Source organism: Rutilus rutilus, assembly GCF_951802725.1.
Source record: "Rutilus rutilus genome assembly, chromosome: 7".
NCBI classification, from domain to species: Eukaryota; Metazoa; Chordata; class Actinopteri; order Cypriniformes; family Leuciscidae; genus Rutilus; species Rutilus rutilus.
The window spans coordinates 6,343,919-6,361,097 of record NC_140221.1 but is presented as its reverse complement, the minus strand read 5'-3'; the positions used below and the strand labels follow the sequence as shown (position 1 = coordinate 6,361,097).

The 17,179-nt window shown below is 40.3% G+C and overlaps 1 long non-coding RNA gene across 1 annotated transcript; it reads left to right on the top strand.

The window, feature by feature from the left end:
- Window positions 1-10,824: 10,824 nt before the first annotated feature.
- On the top strand, window positions 10,825-13,030 carry LOC311293986. Its single transcript, XR_014627988.1, has 3 exons — window positions 10,825-11,093; window positions 12,462-12,547; window positions 12,875-13,030. It is a non-coding gene; the product is annotated as an uncharacterized lncRNA (long non-coding RNA).
- Window positions 13,031-17,179: the final 4,149 nt, after the last annotated feature.

The window sequence follows — 17,179 nt, the reverse complement described above, 5'->3', positions numbered from 1 at the left end:
CTGTGTATCCTAGGGGTGTCAAAATTAATCGTTTCTATGATGCATCGCGATGCAGACGAGGACGATTCGGTATCAGTTCAGTAATCTACCATAACTGATTATAATGTACTGACGCTTTTCTGACGGAATTTGTCGTGGTAGCATACAAAGGCAGAGGGAGGTGAGATGCGAGTGCGAGTACTTAAAAATGCTCCAACTACTTTAAAAGCTGACAACTGGCACATTTCAACTTTTATGAACAACTTGGTAAGCACGACCTGGAGAATACCCACGCTGTGTGTAAATCATGTCACGCACAAATAAAATATGCAGGGGGTAATACCACTAACTTGAGAAACCCCGGGTTTTGCCACCTGTTGAATACACTGGAGCTGCGATATAAGCTCCCCTCTCACAGCCACTTTTCAGAAAAGATTATCCTGGAACTTTACCAAGCCCAGGTAATGGCTTCAATGAGCCAAGCTCATCGAGTTGTAATAACATGTGATTCCTGGACTTCGGTCGTGACAGAGTCGTATGTGACAATAACGGCACATTACATTAGCGGGATTGGAAGATTTTGTCTCGTGCTGCAAGCCGTTTATGAGTCTCACACGGGTGCTCATCTGGCAGAGCTACTGTCTCATGTCGTGGATGAATGGCAGCTATCACTTTTAGTATTTACTTTTGTGTGTTCTAAATGCTCCTGTTGTCTTCTGTGCCCAGACTTGAGTTTTTTATTTATTTTTATGTTTGATACATTCAAGAAGCATGTTTTCTTTGAGCAGGTAAAACTAAAGGTTCAGTTCATATATCTGACTGCTTGTATTCAATGACAAAATTGTATACATGTGAAGTAAAATTTAAAATGAAGGATGCAGTGTGTCGTGATATTGAATTGAAATGAATCGATGACATGATAATCGAACCGAACTGTGAGACCAGTGTAAGTTCACTCACACACCTAGTGTGTCCTCGCTAATGACTTCTTAGGAAGCTTCCTCACTCCTCACTCCTCCCCTCCTCGTGGTGCAATTAGAGAATTGAGATGTCCTTCAAGATGGCTGAGTTCGATTGGTTTCTAGGTCACGGGCTGGAGGAGGCTGGAGGAGGCTGGAGGAGGCTGGAGGAGGCTGGAGGAGGCTGGAGGAGGCTGGAGGAGTGAGGAAATGATGAAGCATCAAATTGAGTATTGAGAAGCACCTATTAAGTCATTACACAACACTTCAACAGTTCAGACTTCCAGTTTCAAAATAGTAGTCAACAAAACTGTCCACTGTCTACCATCCTAATACTGTATGTTAAATAGTAGCATGAACAATGGGTTTGATTCACACTTGCATTGTTTAAAAGGTTTTTCCATCTTTTTCCAATTAAACCATTTTGGAATTGTGGCCCAGTGGCTAGTGGATAAGGCATTAGCCTTCGGAGCTGAGGATTGTGGGTTCGAGTGCAGAAAATCAGTGGCATGAGGCCAAGCATGTCACTGTCTTTAAATTATGTTTTATTAACAAAGTTCGGGAGGAGTTCAGATAATTAACACAAGTGGAGAGCACTCAGCAATCAATGGTAAGAGGTATATATACACTCAGCAGTCTCACCTCAATCCATTGATAGTTTTGCAGCATCCCCCCACAACCCCTTCTCCACGCTTCTAGTCCTAAACACTTACATACGGGGGGAGTACTCTGGGGGAGTACTCTGGGTTCGGGCCGAACTCCGAGCTCGGAGCCCTCCCCCCGGACAGCACGCCAAATACGCATTAAACTTTACCCCCTCAAATTGTATGTAAGTGTGAACTCGTGAATTGGCTTTAATTGCCACTTGCTGAACGGATTCATGGACATATTTCAAGCAACAGACATTTGTAATTTCAGCTTGAAATTTGAAATGATTTCCAAGAAATACCTCTTGGAATACGGAGCTGAGGCTTGTGGGTTTGAGTCCCATCTGGGTCATCGGAGAGTGTGTATGAGGTCAAGCATGTCACAGTCTTTAATTGCCATTTGCTGAAAGGATTCTTGGACATATTTCAAGATACAGACATTTGTCATTTCAGCTTGAAATTTGAAATGATTTCCAAGAAATACCTTTCTTCTAAAAGAGTACTGTGGGTTTGATTCACACTTGCATTGTTTAAAAGGTTTTTCGTGGTGGAGGGTGCCTACATGTACATGCAGTTTATTGGAATGACAGTACTACTCAAATATAGCAGCACTACTCTAATAAAACTGCAATTGTGGAATAAGACTTTGGAGCTCAGCATTGTGCAATTGACTCACATCTAGGTAATCAAAAACCAGTACTACTCTAGTAAAACTTGTTGTGCAGAAGTACCCATTTAGCTGTCTTGGAAATGTGGCCCTGTAGCGCTGTGGCCCTGTGGCGCTGTGGCCCTGTGGCGCTGTGGCCCTGTGGCGCTGTGGCCCTGTGGCGCTGTGGCCCTGTGGCGCTGTGGCCCTGTGGCGCTGTGGCCCTGTGGCGCTGTGGCCCTGTGGCGCTGTGGCCCTGTGGCGCTGTGGCCCTGTGGCGCTGTGGCCCTGTGGCGCTGTGGCCCTGTGGCGCTGTGGCCCTGTGGCGCTGTGGCCCTGTGGCGCTGTGGACTAATGGATGTGGCATCACCTTCGGAGCTCTGGATTGTGGGTTCGAGTCCCATCTGGGTCATTTGAGACTATGAAGGAAATCAGTAGCATGTGGCCAAGCATGTCACAGACTTTAATTGCCACTTGCTGAAAGCATTCTTGGACATATTTCAAGATACAGATATTTGTCATTTCAGCTTGAACTTTGAAATTATTTCCAAGAAATATCTTTCTGCTAAAAGAGTATTGTGGGTTTGATTCACACTTGCATTGTTTAAAAGCTTTTTTTGTGGTGGAAGGTGCCTACAATGTACAGTTTATTACAATGACAGTACTACTCAAATTCAACAGTACTACTCTAGTAAAACGTCTTGTGCAGAAGTACCCATTTAGCTATCTTGGAAATGTGTCCTTGTGGCCCAGTGGACTAATGGATGTGGCCCAGTGGCCTAAGATGTGGCCCAGTGGTGGAGGGTGCCTACATGTACATGCAGTTTATTGGAATGACAGTACTACTCAAATATAGCAGCACTACTCTAATAAAACTGCAATTGTGGGATAAGACTTTAGAGCTCAGCATTGTGCAATTGACTCACATCTAGGTAATCAAAAACCAGTACTACTCTAGTAAAACTTGTTGGGCAGAAGTACCCATTTAGCTGTCTTGGAAATGTGGCCCGGTGGCCCTGTGGCCCAGTGGACTAATGGATGTGGCCCAGTGACCTAATGGATAAGGCATCAGCCTTCGGAGCTGAGGATTGTGGGTTCGAGTCCCGTCTGGGTCATTTGAGACTATGAAGGAAATCAGTAGCATGTGGCCAAGCATGTCACAGACTTTAATTGCCACTTGCTGAAAGCATTCTTGGACATATTTCAAGATACAGATATTTGAAATACCTTTCTTCTAAAAGAGTATTGTGGGTTTGATTCACACTTGCATTGTTTAAAAGTTTTTTTGTGGTGGAGGGTGCCTACAATGTACATGCAGTTTATTAGAATGACAGTACTACTCAAATATAGCAGCACTACTCTAATAAAACTGCAATTGTGGGACAAGAATTTGGAGCTCAGCATTGTGCAATTGACTCACATCTAGGTAATCAAAAACCAGTACTTTTCTAGTAAAACTTGTTGTGCAGAAGTACCCATTTAGCTGTCTTGGAATTGTGGCCCTGTGAGGATTGTGGGTTCGAGTACCATCTGGGTCATCTGAGAATGTGTATGAGGTCAAGCATGTCACAGTCTTTAATAGCCATTTGCTGAAAGGATTCTTGGACATATTTCAAGATACAGACAGTTGTCATTCCAGCTTGAAATTTGAAATGATTTCCAAGAAATACCTTTCTGCTAAAAGAGTATTTTGGGTTTGATTCACACTTGCATTGTTTAAAAGTTTTTCGTGGTGGAGGGTGCCTACAATGTACAGTTTATTAGAATGACAGTACTACTCAAATACAACAGTACTACTCTAGTAAAACTTCTTGTGGAGAAGTACCCATTTAGCTATCTTGGAAATGTGTCTTTGTGGCCCAGGGGACTGATGGATGTGGCCCAGTGGCCTAATGGATAAGGCATCAGCCTTCGGAGCTGAGGATTGTGGGTTCGAGTCCCATCTGGGTCATTTGAGACTGTGAAGGAAATCAGTAGCATGTGGCCAAGCATTTCACAGACTTTAATTGCCACTTGCTGAAAGCATTCTTGGACATATTTCAAGATACAGATATTTGTCATTTCAGCTTGAAATTTGAAATGATTTCCAAGAAATACCTTTCTCCTAAAAGAGTATTGTGGGTTTGATTCACACTTGCATTGTTTAAAAGGTTTTTCGTGGTGGAGGGTGCCTACAATGTACATGTAGTTTATTAGAATGTCATTCTATGTCAGCAGTACTACTCAAATATAGCAGCACTACTCTAATAAAACTGCAATTGTGGGACAAGAATTTGGAGCTCAGCATTGTGCAATTGACTCACATCTAGGTAATCAAAAACCAGTACTTTTCTAGTAAAACTTGTTGTGCAGAAGTACCCATTTAGCTGTCTTGGAATTGTGGCCCTGTGAGGATTGTGGGTTCGAGTACCATCTGGGTCATCTGAGAATGTGTATGAGGTCAAGCATGTCACAGTCTTTAATAGCCATTTGCTGAAAGGATTCTTGGACATGTTTCAAGATACAGACATTTGTCATTCCAGCTTGAAATTTGAAATGATTTCCAAGAAATACCTTTCTGCTAAAAGAGTATTTTGGGTTTGATTCACACTTGCATTGTTTAAAAGCTTTTTCGTGGTGGAGGGTGCCTACAATGTACAGTTTATTAGAATGACAGTACTACTCAAATACAACAGTACTACTCTAGTAAAACTTCTTGTGCAGAAGTACCCATTTAGCTATCTTGGAAATGTGTCTTTGTGGCCCAGGGGACTGATGGATGTGGCCCAGTGGCCTAATGGATAAGGCATCAGCCTTCGGAGCTGAGGATTGTGGGTTCGAGTCCCATCTGGGTCATTTGAGACTGTGAAGGAAATCAGTAGCATGTGGCCAAGCATTTCACAGACTTTAATTGCCACTTGCTGAAAGCATTCTTGGACATATTTCAAGATACAGATATTTGTCATTTCAGCTTGAAATTTGAAATGATTTCCAAGAAATACCTTTCTTCTAAAAGAGTATTGTGGGTTTGATTCACACTTGCATTGTTTAAAAGGTTTTTCGTGGTGGAGGGTGCCTACATGTACATGCAGTTTATTGGAATGACAGTACTACTCAAATATAGCAGCACTACTCTAATAAAACTGCAATTGTGGGATAAGACTTTAGAGCTCAGCATTGTGCAATTGACTCACATCTAGGTAATCAAAAACCAGTACTACTCTAGTAAAACTTGTTGTGCAGAAGTACCCATTTAGCTGTCTTGGAAATGTGGCCCGGTGGCCCTGTGGCCCAGTGGACTAATGGATGTGGCCCAGTGGCCTAATGGATAAGGCATCAGCCTTCGGAGCTGAGGATTGTGGGTTCGAGTCCCGTCTGGGTCATTTGAGACTATGAAGGAAATCAGTAGCATCTGGCCAAGCATTTCACAGACTTTAATTGCCACTTGCTGAAAGCATTCTTGGACATATTTCAAGATACAGATATTTGAAATACCTTTCTTCTAAAAGAGTATTGTGGGTTTGATTCACACTTGCATTGTTTAAAAGGTTTTTCGTGGTGGAGGGTGCCTACAATGTACATGCAGTTTATTAGAATGACAGTACTACTCAAATATAGCAGCACTACTCTAATAAAACTGCAATTGTGGGACAAGAATTTGGAGCTCAGCATTGTGCAATTGACTCACATCTAGGTAATCAAAAACCAGTACTTTTCTAGTAAAACTTGTTGTGCAGAAGTACCCATTTAGCTGTCTTGGAATTGTGGCCCTGTGAGGATTGTGGGTTCGAGTACCATCTGGGTCATCTGAGAATGTGTATGAGGTCAAGCATGTCACAGTCTTTAATAGCCATTTGCTGAAAGGATTCTTGGACATGTTTCAAGATACAGACATTTGTCATTCCAGCTTGAAATTTGAAATGATTTCCAAGAAATACCTTTCTGCTAAAAGAGTATTTTGGGTTTGATTCACACTTGCATTGTTTAAAAGCTTTTTCGTGGTGGAGGGTGCCTACAATGTACAGTTTATTAGAATGACAGTACTACTCAAATACAACAGTACTACTCTAGTAAAACTTCTTGTGCAGAAGTACCCATTTAGCTATCTTGGAAATGTGTCTTTGTGGCCCAGGGGACTGACGGATGTGGCCCAGTGGCCTAATGGATAAGGCATCAGCCTTCGGAGCTGAGGATTGTGGGTTCGAGTCCCATCTGGGTCATTTGAGACTGTGAAGGAAATCAGTAGCATGTGGCCAAGCATTTCACAGACTTTAATTGCCACTTGCTGAAAGCATTCTTGGACATATTTCAAGATACAGATATTTGTCATTTCAGCTTGAAATTTGAAATGATTTCCAAGAAATACCTTTCTTCTAAAAGAGTATTGTGGGTTTGATTCACACTTGCATTGTTTAAAAGGTTTTTCGTGGTGGAGGGTGCCTACAATGTACATGCAGTTTATTGGAATGACAGTACTACTCAAATATAGCAGCACTACTCTAATAAAACTGCAATTGTGGGATAAGACTTTAGAGCTCAGCATTGTGCAATTGACTCACATCTAGGTAATCAAAAACCAGTACTACTCTAGTAAAACTTGTTGTGCAGAAGTACCCATTCAGCTGTCTTGGAAATGTGGCCCGGTGGCCCTGTGGCCCAGTGGACTAATGGATGTGGCCCAGTGGCCTAATGGATAAGGCATCAGCCTTCGGAGCTGAGGATTGTGGGTTCGAGTCCCATCTGGGTCATTTGAGACTATGAAGGAAATCAGTAGCATGTGGCCAAGCATGTCACAGACTTTAATTGCCACTTGCTGAAAGCATTCTTGGACATATTTCAAGATACAGATATTTGAAATGATTTCCAAGAAATACCTTTCTCCTAAAAGAGTATTGTGGGTTTGATTCACACTTGCATTGTTTAAAAGGTTTTTCGTGGTGGAGGGTGCCTACAATGTACATGTAGTTTATTAGAATGTCATTCTATGTCAGCAGTACTACTCAAATATAGCAGCACTACTCTAATAAAACTGCAATTGTGGGACAAGAATTTGGAGCTCAGCATTGTGCAATTGACTCACATCTAGGTAATCAAAAACCAGTACTTTTCTAGTAAAACTTGTTGTGCAGAAGTACCCATTTAGCTGTCTTGGAATTGTGGCCCTGTGAGGATTGTGGGTTCGAGTACCATCTGGGTCATCTGAGAATGTGTATGAGGTCAAGCATGTCACAGTCTTTAATAGCCATTTGCTGAAAGGATTCTTGGACATGTTTCAAGATACAGACATTTGTCATTCCAGCTTGAAATTTGAAATGATTTCCAAGAAATACCTTTCTGCTAAAAGAGTATTTTGGGTTTGATTCACACTTGCATTGTTTAAAAGCTTTTTCGTGGTGGAGGGTGCCTACAATGTACAGTTTATTAGAATGACAGTACTACTCAAATACAACAGTACTACTCTAGTAAAACTTCTTGTGCAGAAGTACCCATTTAGCTATCTTGGAAATGTGTCTTTGTGGCCCAGGGGACTGATGGATGTGGCCCAGTGGCCTAATGGATAAGGCATCAGCCTTCGGAGCTGAGGATTGTGGGTTCGAGTCCCATCTGGGTCATTTGAGACTGTGAAGGAAATCAGTAGCATGTGGCCAAGCATTTCACAGACTTTAATTGCCACTTGCTGAAAGCATTCTTGGACATATTTCAAGATACAGATATTTGAAATACCTTTCTTCTAAAAGAGTATTGTGGGTTTGATTCACACTTGCATTGTTTAAAAGGTTTTTCGTGGTGGAGGGTGCCTACAATGTACATGCAGTTTATTAGAATGACAGTACTACTCAAATATAGCAGCACTACTCTAATAAAACTGCAATTGTGGGACAAGAATTTGGAGCTCAGCATTGTGCAATTGACTCACATCTAGGTAATCAAAAACCAGTACTTTTCTAGTAAAACTTGTTGTGCAGAAGTACCCATTTAGCTTTCTTGGAATTGTGGCCCTGTGAGGATTGTGGGTTCGAGTACCATCTGGGTCATCTGAGAATGTGTATGAGGTCAAGCATGTCACAGTCTTTAATAGCCATTTGCTGAAAGGATTCTTGGACATGTTTCAAGATACAGACATTTGTCATTCCAGCTTGAAATTTGAAATGATTTCCAAGAAATACCTTTCTGCTAAAAGAGTATTTTGGGTTTGATTCACACTTGCATTGTTTAAAAGCTTTTTCGTGGTAGAGGGTGCCTACAATGTACAGTTTATTAGAATGACAGTACTACTCAAATACAACAGTACTACTCTAGTAAAACTTCTTGTGCAGAAGTACCCATTTAGCTATCTTGGAAATGTGTCTTTGTGGCCCAGGGGACTGACGGATGTGGCCCAGTGGCCTAATGGATAAGGCATCAGCCTTCGGAGCTGAGGATTGTGGGTTCGAGTCCCATCTGGGTCATTTGAGACTGTGAAGGAAATCAGTAGCATGTGGCCAAGCATGTCACAGACTTTAATTGCCACTTGCTGAAAGCATTCTTGGACATATTTCAAGATACAGATATTTGAAATGATTTCCAAGAAATACCTTTCTTCTAAAAGAGTATTGTGGGTTTGATTCACACTTGCATTGTTTAAAAGGTTTTTCGTGGTGGAGGGTGCCTACAATGTACATGCAGTTTATTAGAATGTCATTCTATGTCAGCAGTACTACTCAAATATAGCAGCACTACTCTAATAAAACTGCAATTGTGGGACAAGAATTTGGAGCTCAGCATTGTGCAATTGACTCACATCTAGGTAATCAAAAACCAGTACTTTTCTAGTAAAACTTGTTGTGCAGAAGTACCCATTTAGCTGTCTTGGAATTGTGGCCCCGTGAGGATTGTGGGTTCGAGTACCATCTGGGTCATCTGAGAATGTGTATGAGGTCAAGCATGTCACAGTCTTTAATAGCCATTTGCTGAAAGGATTCTTGGACATATTTCAAGATACAGACATTTGTCATTCCAGCTTGAAATTTGAAATGATTTCCAAGAAATACCTTTCTGCTAAAAGAGTATTTTGGGTTTGATTCACACTTGCATTGTTTAAAAGTTTTTCGTGGTGGAGGGTGCCTACAATGTACAGTTTATTAGAATGACAGTACTACTCAAATACAACAGTACTACTCTAGTAAAACTTCTTGTGGAGAAGTACCCATTTAGCTATCTTGGAAATGTGTCTTTGTGGCCCAGGGGACTGATGGATGTGGCCCAGTGGCCTAATGGATAAGGCATCAGCCTTCGGAGCTGAGGATTGTGGGTTCGAGTCCCATCTGGGTCATTTGAGACTGTGAAGGAAATCAGTAGCATGTGGCCAAGCATTTCACAGACTTTAATTGCCACTTGCTGAAAGCATTCTTGGACATATTTCAAGATACAGATATTTGTCATTTCAGCTTGAAATTTGAAATGATTTCCAAGAAATACCTTTCTTCTAAAAGAGTATTGTGGGTTTGATTCACACTTGCATTGTTTAAAAGGTTTTTCGTGGTGGAGGGTGCCTACATGTACATGCAGTTTATTGGAATGACAGTACTACTCAAATATAGCAGCACTACTCTAATAAAACTGCAATTGTGGGATAAGACTTTAGAGCTCAGCATTGTGCAATTGACTCACATCTAGGTAATCAAAAACCAGTACTACTCTAGTAAAACTTGTTGTGCAGAAGTACCCATTTAGCTGTCTTGGAAATGTGGCCCGGTGGCCCTGTGGCCCAGTGGACTAATGGATGTGGCCCAGTGGCCTAATGGATAAGGCATCAGCCTTCGGAGCTGAGGATTGTGGGTTCGAGTCCCATCTGGGTCATTTGAGACTATGAAGGAAATCAGTAGCATGTGGCCAAGCATGTCACAGACTTTAATTGCCACTTGCTGAAAGCATTCTTGGACATATTTCAAGATACAGATATTTGAAATGATTTCCAAGAAATACCTTTCTCCTAAAAGAGTATTGTGGGTTTGATTCACACTTGCATTGTTTAAAAGGTTTTTCGTGGTGGAGGGTGCCTACAATGTACATGCAGTTTATTAGAATGTCATTCTATGTCAGCAGTACTACTCAAATATAGCAGCACTACTCTAATAAAACTGCAATTGTGGGACAAGAATTTGGAGCTCAGCATTGTGCAATTGACTCACATCTAGGTAATCAAAAACCAGTACTTTTCTAGTAAAACTTGTTGTGCAGAAGTACCCATTTAGCTGTCTTGGAATTGTGGCCCTGTGAGGATTGTGGGTTCGAGTACCATCTGGGTCATCTGAGAATGTGTATGAGGTCAAGCATGTCACAGTCTTTAATAGCCATTTGCTGAAAGGATTCTTGGACATATTTCAAGATACAGACATTTGTCATTCCAGCTTGAAATTTGAAATGATTTCCAAGAAATACCTTTCTGCTAAAAGAGTATTTTGGGTTTGATTCACACTTGCATTGTTTAAAAGTTTTTCGTGGTGGAGGGTGCCTACAATGTACAGTTTATTAGAATGACAGTACTACTCAAATACAACAGTACTACTCTACACTGTAAAAAGGTTTTCAAGCAGTATTTCATCCAATTAATAATTTGTCTTTCAATTCAGTTTACCATTATTTGTTTTACTTTTCAAATAATATTTTTTTCGTTCAAAACATAGTTAAATATAAATATTTTTCATTAAGAGCTCAAATAAGAAATATTTGTTTCGACGAATGTACAATTTCAAGGTTACACACAGGATTGCGCATGGGCATTAAACACAAATCTTCTCGACGACCACGACCAGTCAGCAGACCGATGTAACCGCTCTTCCACGTTCCGTGGATCACTTTGCTGCTCCAGAGAGAATCAGATTTCATCGCGGATAAACTGAAGTAAGTGAAACAAACAACCATTTAAATGTGCTGTTGTATATTTAGTAGCCTGTACAAGACATTTTGCTCTGCCGAATTTATCTGGTAGATATCGTTATGTAACTTACATTAGTTTAAAAATGTGTTAGCTAGCTTATTTTACACTAGGCAAGTTAACGTTAATGTGTCGACGTTAATCAATTCCTGACCGATTGCAAAAGGGAACATATACGTTTACCCCTGGCTTATTTTGATTTTACAATGGTAATTAACGTGAACGTTTAATCATTGAACATAACGTTATCTCGATGCAGCGTCATAAGAATGACGTTCTCTGGTTAAAACCGTAGAAACCTGATCAACAACTAAGGAGCTAACGTTAACTTACATGTAAAAGGACTGGCGTTCACTTGTGATTAATGGTAACGTTAACTAAAACTTATGACTGTCGACACTCACAATGGTCATTTATTTATGGATTGTATGCGTTTTATTTATGGAAGTATTGCTGCATTGGCGCCAATCGGTTGATGTCAGTTGGTTTTCAAAAAAGTGTAGTACTAGCCAGAGGACACTGGGGGGCAGACATTTTTTCGTGGCGTTAGTAATAGGATTGACCATAGACTGTAAAAAAAGATGGACGACGCCCCTTCGCTCTCTTCCATTGATGAGAACTGAAGCCGCCAGAGTCCCGATATGGCGCTGACATATTGGAACTTGAGTCTGCGCAGTAGCGATCTCGGGACCAGACCTGCGCAGTCGTGAGCAGGAAGTAAAGCCGCGAAATCAACGCTCCGCCCTCAATCTCGCAGAATGCACTCAGGGAGAGTGGATTCTGCACACTTTTTTACAAATTGATTGCAGTACGACAAGAGGCTTGTTAAAATATAGTAAATACAATCTCCTCAGTCTTCCGAAGATCCCGAAAAAATGTCCGTTGGTGCTTCAGTGACTACTTCGCTCAGAGAACCTGTCAATCACAGCTGTCAATCATGACGTTACACCACCGCATCACGTAACTAACTAAAAGCCAACTTATTTTTGAAACGGACACTTGAACTTACATCAGCGTGATAAAAATGACAGCAAATGAAATAAACCACCTTTGGAAAAAAGATATTTGAAGTGTAATTTAATTGTTTAGTTGGTCTCACGTCCCGTTGAATAACACGGGGAGGCGGGACTTATAACCTATACTAGGACCAGTCACCGGGGGGCGATCGAGACGTTTTGGCTTCACTTTTGAGGGCTTGTGCGGCACGCTTGGGGATTGACACACTATTGAATCATATATTGTAATGATTATTATATCAACTGATAACGTATATTGTGCTAAAGTTTGTTGACCATAATGTACCCTCATGCCAAATTTGTACTATCTTGATGCAGGATACTGACACCGCTACAAAGAGCACTTAAATATCTCATCCTTTACATGGGAGAAACAGTGGAGGACCCTCATCAAAGATTTCCTGGTAAGGCCAGATTACTTTAGAGATGTGAAAACGCTAGATATGGCTGTCCACTTCAAAATTAGCCATCAGACTATGTTCAGATATATGTCTGAAAACAGTCTGTAGGCTAATTTCAAATATAGAAACAATTACTTTCAGCTAAAATCAGAGTCCCATGTGCTGGAAAGTTTGTGCAACTTATATTTATGTCAACAACAAATTGGAGTAAATTTTATAATTAGTTAGAAGTATTAGTATTATGTAAACTAATTTGGGGGGAAACCCAAGCTGTATTGATTCCTTATTCTTTTTTTCTTTTTCTTTTCTCCTTCCTAAATTCTTTTCCAGGTGTTGGAGAAGGAAGAGACTGAAAAAACTCTTCAGCAGAAACCATGGAAATCTTTGTCATCAGAGATGCACAAGCTGTATACCCACAAACATTGGAATCATACTTGAGGGTCAAGAGGTTCTGAGGGACTTGCCATCTGTCGCAAATGTTGAAAATCTGACACGAAATTGTGGATGTGTGGAAGTAATGTACTGTATATAATAATTCAATAAATATCGATTTAATGAAAATTATGTGTCTTTTTTATTTGATTTTGGACAAGATTAATTAATGTTCCTTAATGGGAAATATGATTTATTGGATCCATATCTTTTTGTTTGTTTAAAATAAATAATTTCTATTAACTTGTATTTTTAAAAATGAGAAGAATTTTATTATTAAAATAATTGAAATAATTGTATTATTAAATCAATATCTATTTAATTGGAGAAAACAAATAATTTCTAATACATATTTATTAAATGAGAATTTTTGTTTTGATTAAATCTATATATTTTTGTTTAGATCAAAAATAAAATTTAAATTAATTGATTTTTTTCAACAAGAAAAATATGCTTTGTGCCAAGTGTTATAAAATAGTTTTCATTGACTAGCTTTTTGTTTAAAAGCTTTTTCGTGGTGGAGGGTGCCTACAATGTACAGTTTATTAGAATGACAGTACTACTCAAATACAACAGTACTACTCTAGTAAAACTTCTTGTGGAGAAGTACCCATTTAGCTATCTTGGAAATGTGTCTTTGTGGCCCAGGGGACTGATGGATGTGGCCCAGTGGCCTAATGGATAAGGCATCAGCCTTCGGAGCTGAGGATTGTGGGTTCGAGTTCCATCTGGGTCATTTGAGACTATGAAGGAAATCAGTAGCATGTGGCCAAGCATTTCACAGACTTTAATTGCCACTTGCTGAAAGCATTCTTGGACATATTTCAAGATACAGATATTTGTCATTTCAGCTTGAAATTTGAAATGATTTCCAAGAAATACCTTTCTTCTAAAAGAGTATTGTGGGTTTGATTCACACTTGCATTGTTTAAAAGGTTTTTCGTGGTGGAGGGTGCCTACATGTACATGCAGTTTATTGGAATGACAGTACTACTCAAATATAGCAGCACTACTCTAATAAAACTGCAATTGTGGGATAAGACTTTAGAGCTCAGCATTGTGCAATTGACTCACATCTAGGTAATCAAAAACCAGTACTACTCTAGTAAAACTTGTTGTGCAGAAGTACCCATTTAGCTGTCTTGGAAATGTGGCCCGGTGGCCCTGTGGCCCAGTGGACTAATGGATGTGGCCCAGTGGCCTAATGGATAAGGCATCAGCCTTCGGAGCTGAGGATTGTGGGTTCGAGTCCCATCTGGGTCATTTGAGACTATGAAGGAAATCAGTAGCATGTGGCCAAGCATGTCACAGACTTTAATTGCCACTTGCTGAAAGCATTCTTGGACATATTTCAAGATACAGATATTTGAAATACCTTTCTTCTAAAAGAGTATTGTGGGTTTGATTCACACTTGCATTGTTTAAAAGTTTTTTTGTGGTGGAGGGTGCCTACAATGTACATGCAGTTTATTAGAATGACAGTACTACTCAAATATAGCAGCACTACTCTAATAAAACTGCAATTGTGGGACAAGAATTTGGAGCTCAGCATTGTGCAATTGACTCACATCTAGGTAATCAAAAACCAGTACTTTTCTAGTAAAACTTGTTGTGCAGAAGTACCCATTTAGCTGTCTTGGAATTGTGGCCCTGTGAGGATTGTGGGTTCGAGTACCATCTGGGTCATCTGAGAATGTGTATGAGGTCAAGCATGTCACAGTCTTTAATAGCCATTTGCTGAAAGGATTCTTGGACATGTTTCAAGATACAGACATTTGTCATTCCAGCTTGAAATTTGAAATGATTTCCAAGAAATACCTTTCTGCTAAAAGAGTATTTTGGGTTTGATTCACACTTGCATTGTTTAAAAGCTTTTTCGTGGTGGAGGGTGCCTACAATGTACAGTTTATTAGAATGACAGTACTACTCAAATACAACAGTACTACTCTAGTAAAACTTCTTGTGGAGAAGTACCCATTTAGCTATCTTGGAAATGTGTCTTTGTGGCCCAGGGGACTGATGGATGTGGCCCAGTGGCCTAATGGATAAGGCATCAGCCTTCGGAGCTGAGGATTGTGGGTTCGAGTTCCATCTGGGTCATTTGAGACTATGAAGGAAATCAGTAGCATGTGGCCAAGCATTTCACAGACTTTAATTGCCACTTGCTGAAAGCATTCTTGGACATATTTCAAGATACAGATATTTGTCATTTCAGCTTGAAATTTGAAATGATTTCCAAGAAATACCTTTCTTCTAAAAGAGTATTGTGGGTTTGATTCACACTTGCATTGTTTAAAAGGTTTTTCGTGGTGGAGGGTGCCTACATGTACATGCAGTTTATTGGAATGACAGTACTACTCAAATATAGCAGCACTACTCTAATAAAACTGCAATTGTGGGATAAGACTTTAGAGCTCAGCATTGTGCAATTGACTCACATCTAGGTAATCAAAAACCAGTACTACTCTAGTAAAACTTGTTGTGCAGAAGTACCCATTTAGCTGTCTTGGAAATGTGGCCCGGTGGCCCTGTGGCCCAGTGGACTAATGGATGTGGCCCAGTGGCCTAATGGATAAGGCATCAGCCTTCGGAGCTGAGGATTGTGGGTTCGAGTCCCATCTGGGTCATTTGAGACTATGAAGGAAATCAGTAGCATGTGGCCAAGCATGTCACAGACTTTAATTGCCACTTGCTGAAAGCATTCTTGGACATATTTCAAGATACAGATATTTGAAATGATTTCCAAGAAATACCTTTCTTCTAAAAGAGTATTGTGGGTTTGATTCACACTTGCATTGTTTAAAAGGTTTTTCATGGTGGAGGGTGCCTACAATGTACATGCAGTTTATTAGAATGACAGTACTACTCAAATATAGCAGCACTACTCTAATAAAACTGCAATTGTGGGACAAGAATTTGGAGCTCAGCATTGTGCAATTGACTCACATCTAGGTAATCAAAAACCAGTACTTTTCTAGTAAAACTTGTTGTGCAGAAGTACCCATTTAGCTGTCTTGGAATTGTGGCCCTGTGAGGATTGTGGGTTCGAGTACCATCTGGGTCATCTGAGAATGTGTATGAGGTCAAGCATGTCACAGTCTTTAATAGCCATTTGCTGAAAGGATTCTTGGACATGTTTCAAGATACAGACATTTGTCATTCCAGCTTGAAATTTGAAATGATTTCCAAGAAATACCTTTCTGCTAAAAGAGTATTTTGGGTTTGATTCACACTTGCATTGTTTAAAAGCTTTTTCGTGGTGGAGGGTGCCTACAATGTACAGTTTATTAGAATGACAGTACTACTCAAATACAACAGTACTACTCTAGTAAAACTTCTTGTGGAGAAGTACCCATTTAGCTATCTTGGAAATGTGTCTTTGTGGCCCAGGGGACTGATGGATGTGGCCCAGTGGCCTAATGGATAAGGCATCAGCCTTCGGAGCTGAGGATTGTGGGTTCGAGTTCCATCTGGGTCATTTGAGACTATGAAGGAAATCAGTAGCATGTGGCCAAGCATTTCACAGACTTTAATTGCCACTTGCTGAAAGCATTCTTGGACATATTTCAAGATACAGATATTTGTCATTTCAGCTTGAAATTTGAAATGATTTCCAAGAAATACCTTTCTTCTAAAAGAGTATTGTGGGTTTGATTCACACTTGCATTGTTTAAAAGGTTTTTCGTGGTGGAGGGTGCCTACATGTACATGCAGTTTATTGGAATGACAGTACTACTCAAATATAGCAGCACTACTCTAATAAAACTGCAATTGTGGGATAAGACTTTAGAGCTCAGCATTGTGCAATTGACTCACATCTAGGTAATCAAAAACCAGTACTACTCTAGTAAAACTTGTTGTGCAGAAGTACCCATTTAGCTGTCTTGGAAATGTGGCCCGGTGGCCCTGTGGCCCAGTGGACTAATGGATGTGGCCCAGTGGCCTAATGGATAAGGCATCAGCCTTCGGAGCTGAGGATTGTGGGTTCGAGTCCCATCTGGGTCATTTGAGACTATGAAGGAAATCAGTAGCATGTGGCCAAGCATGTCACAGACTTTAATTGCCACTTGCTGAAAGCATTCTTGGACATATTTCAAGATACAGATATTTGAAATGATTTCCAAGAAATACCTTTCTTCTAAAAGAGTATTGTGGGTTTGATTCACACTTGCATTGTTTAAAAGGTTTTTCATGGTGGAGGGT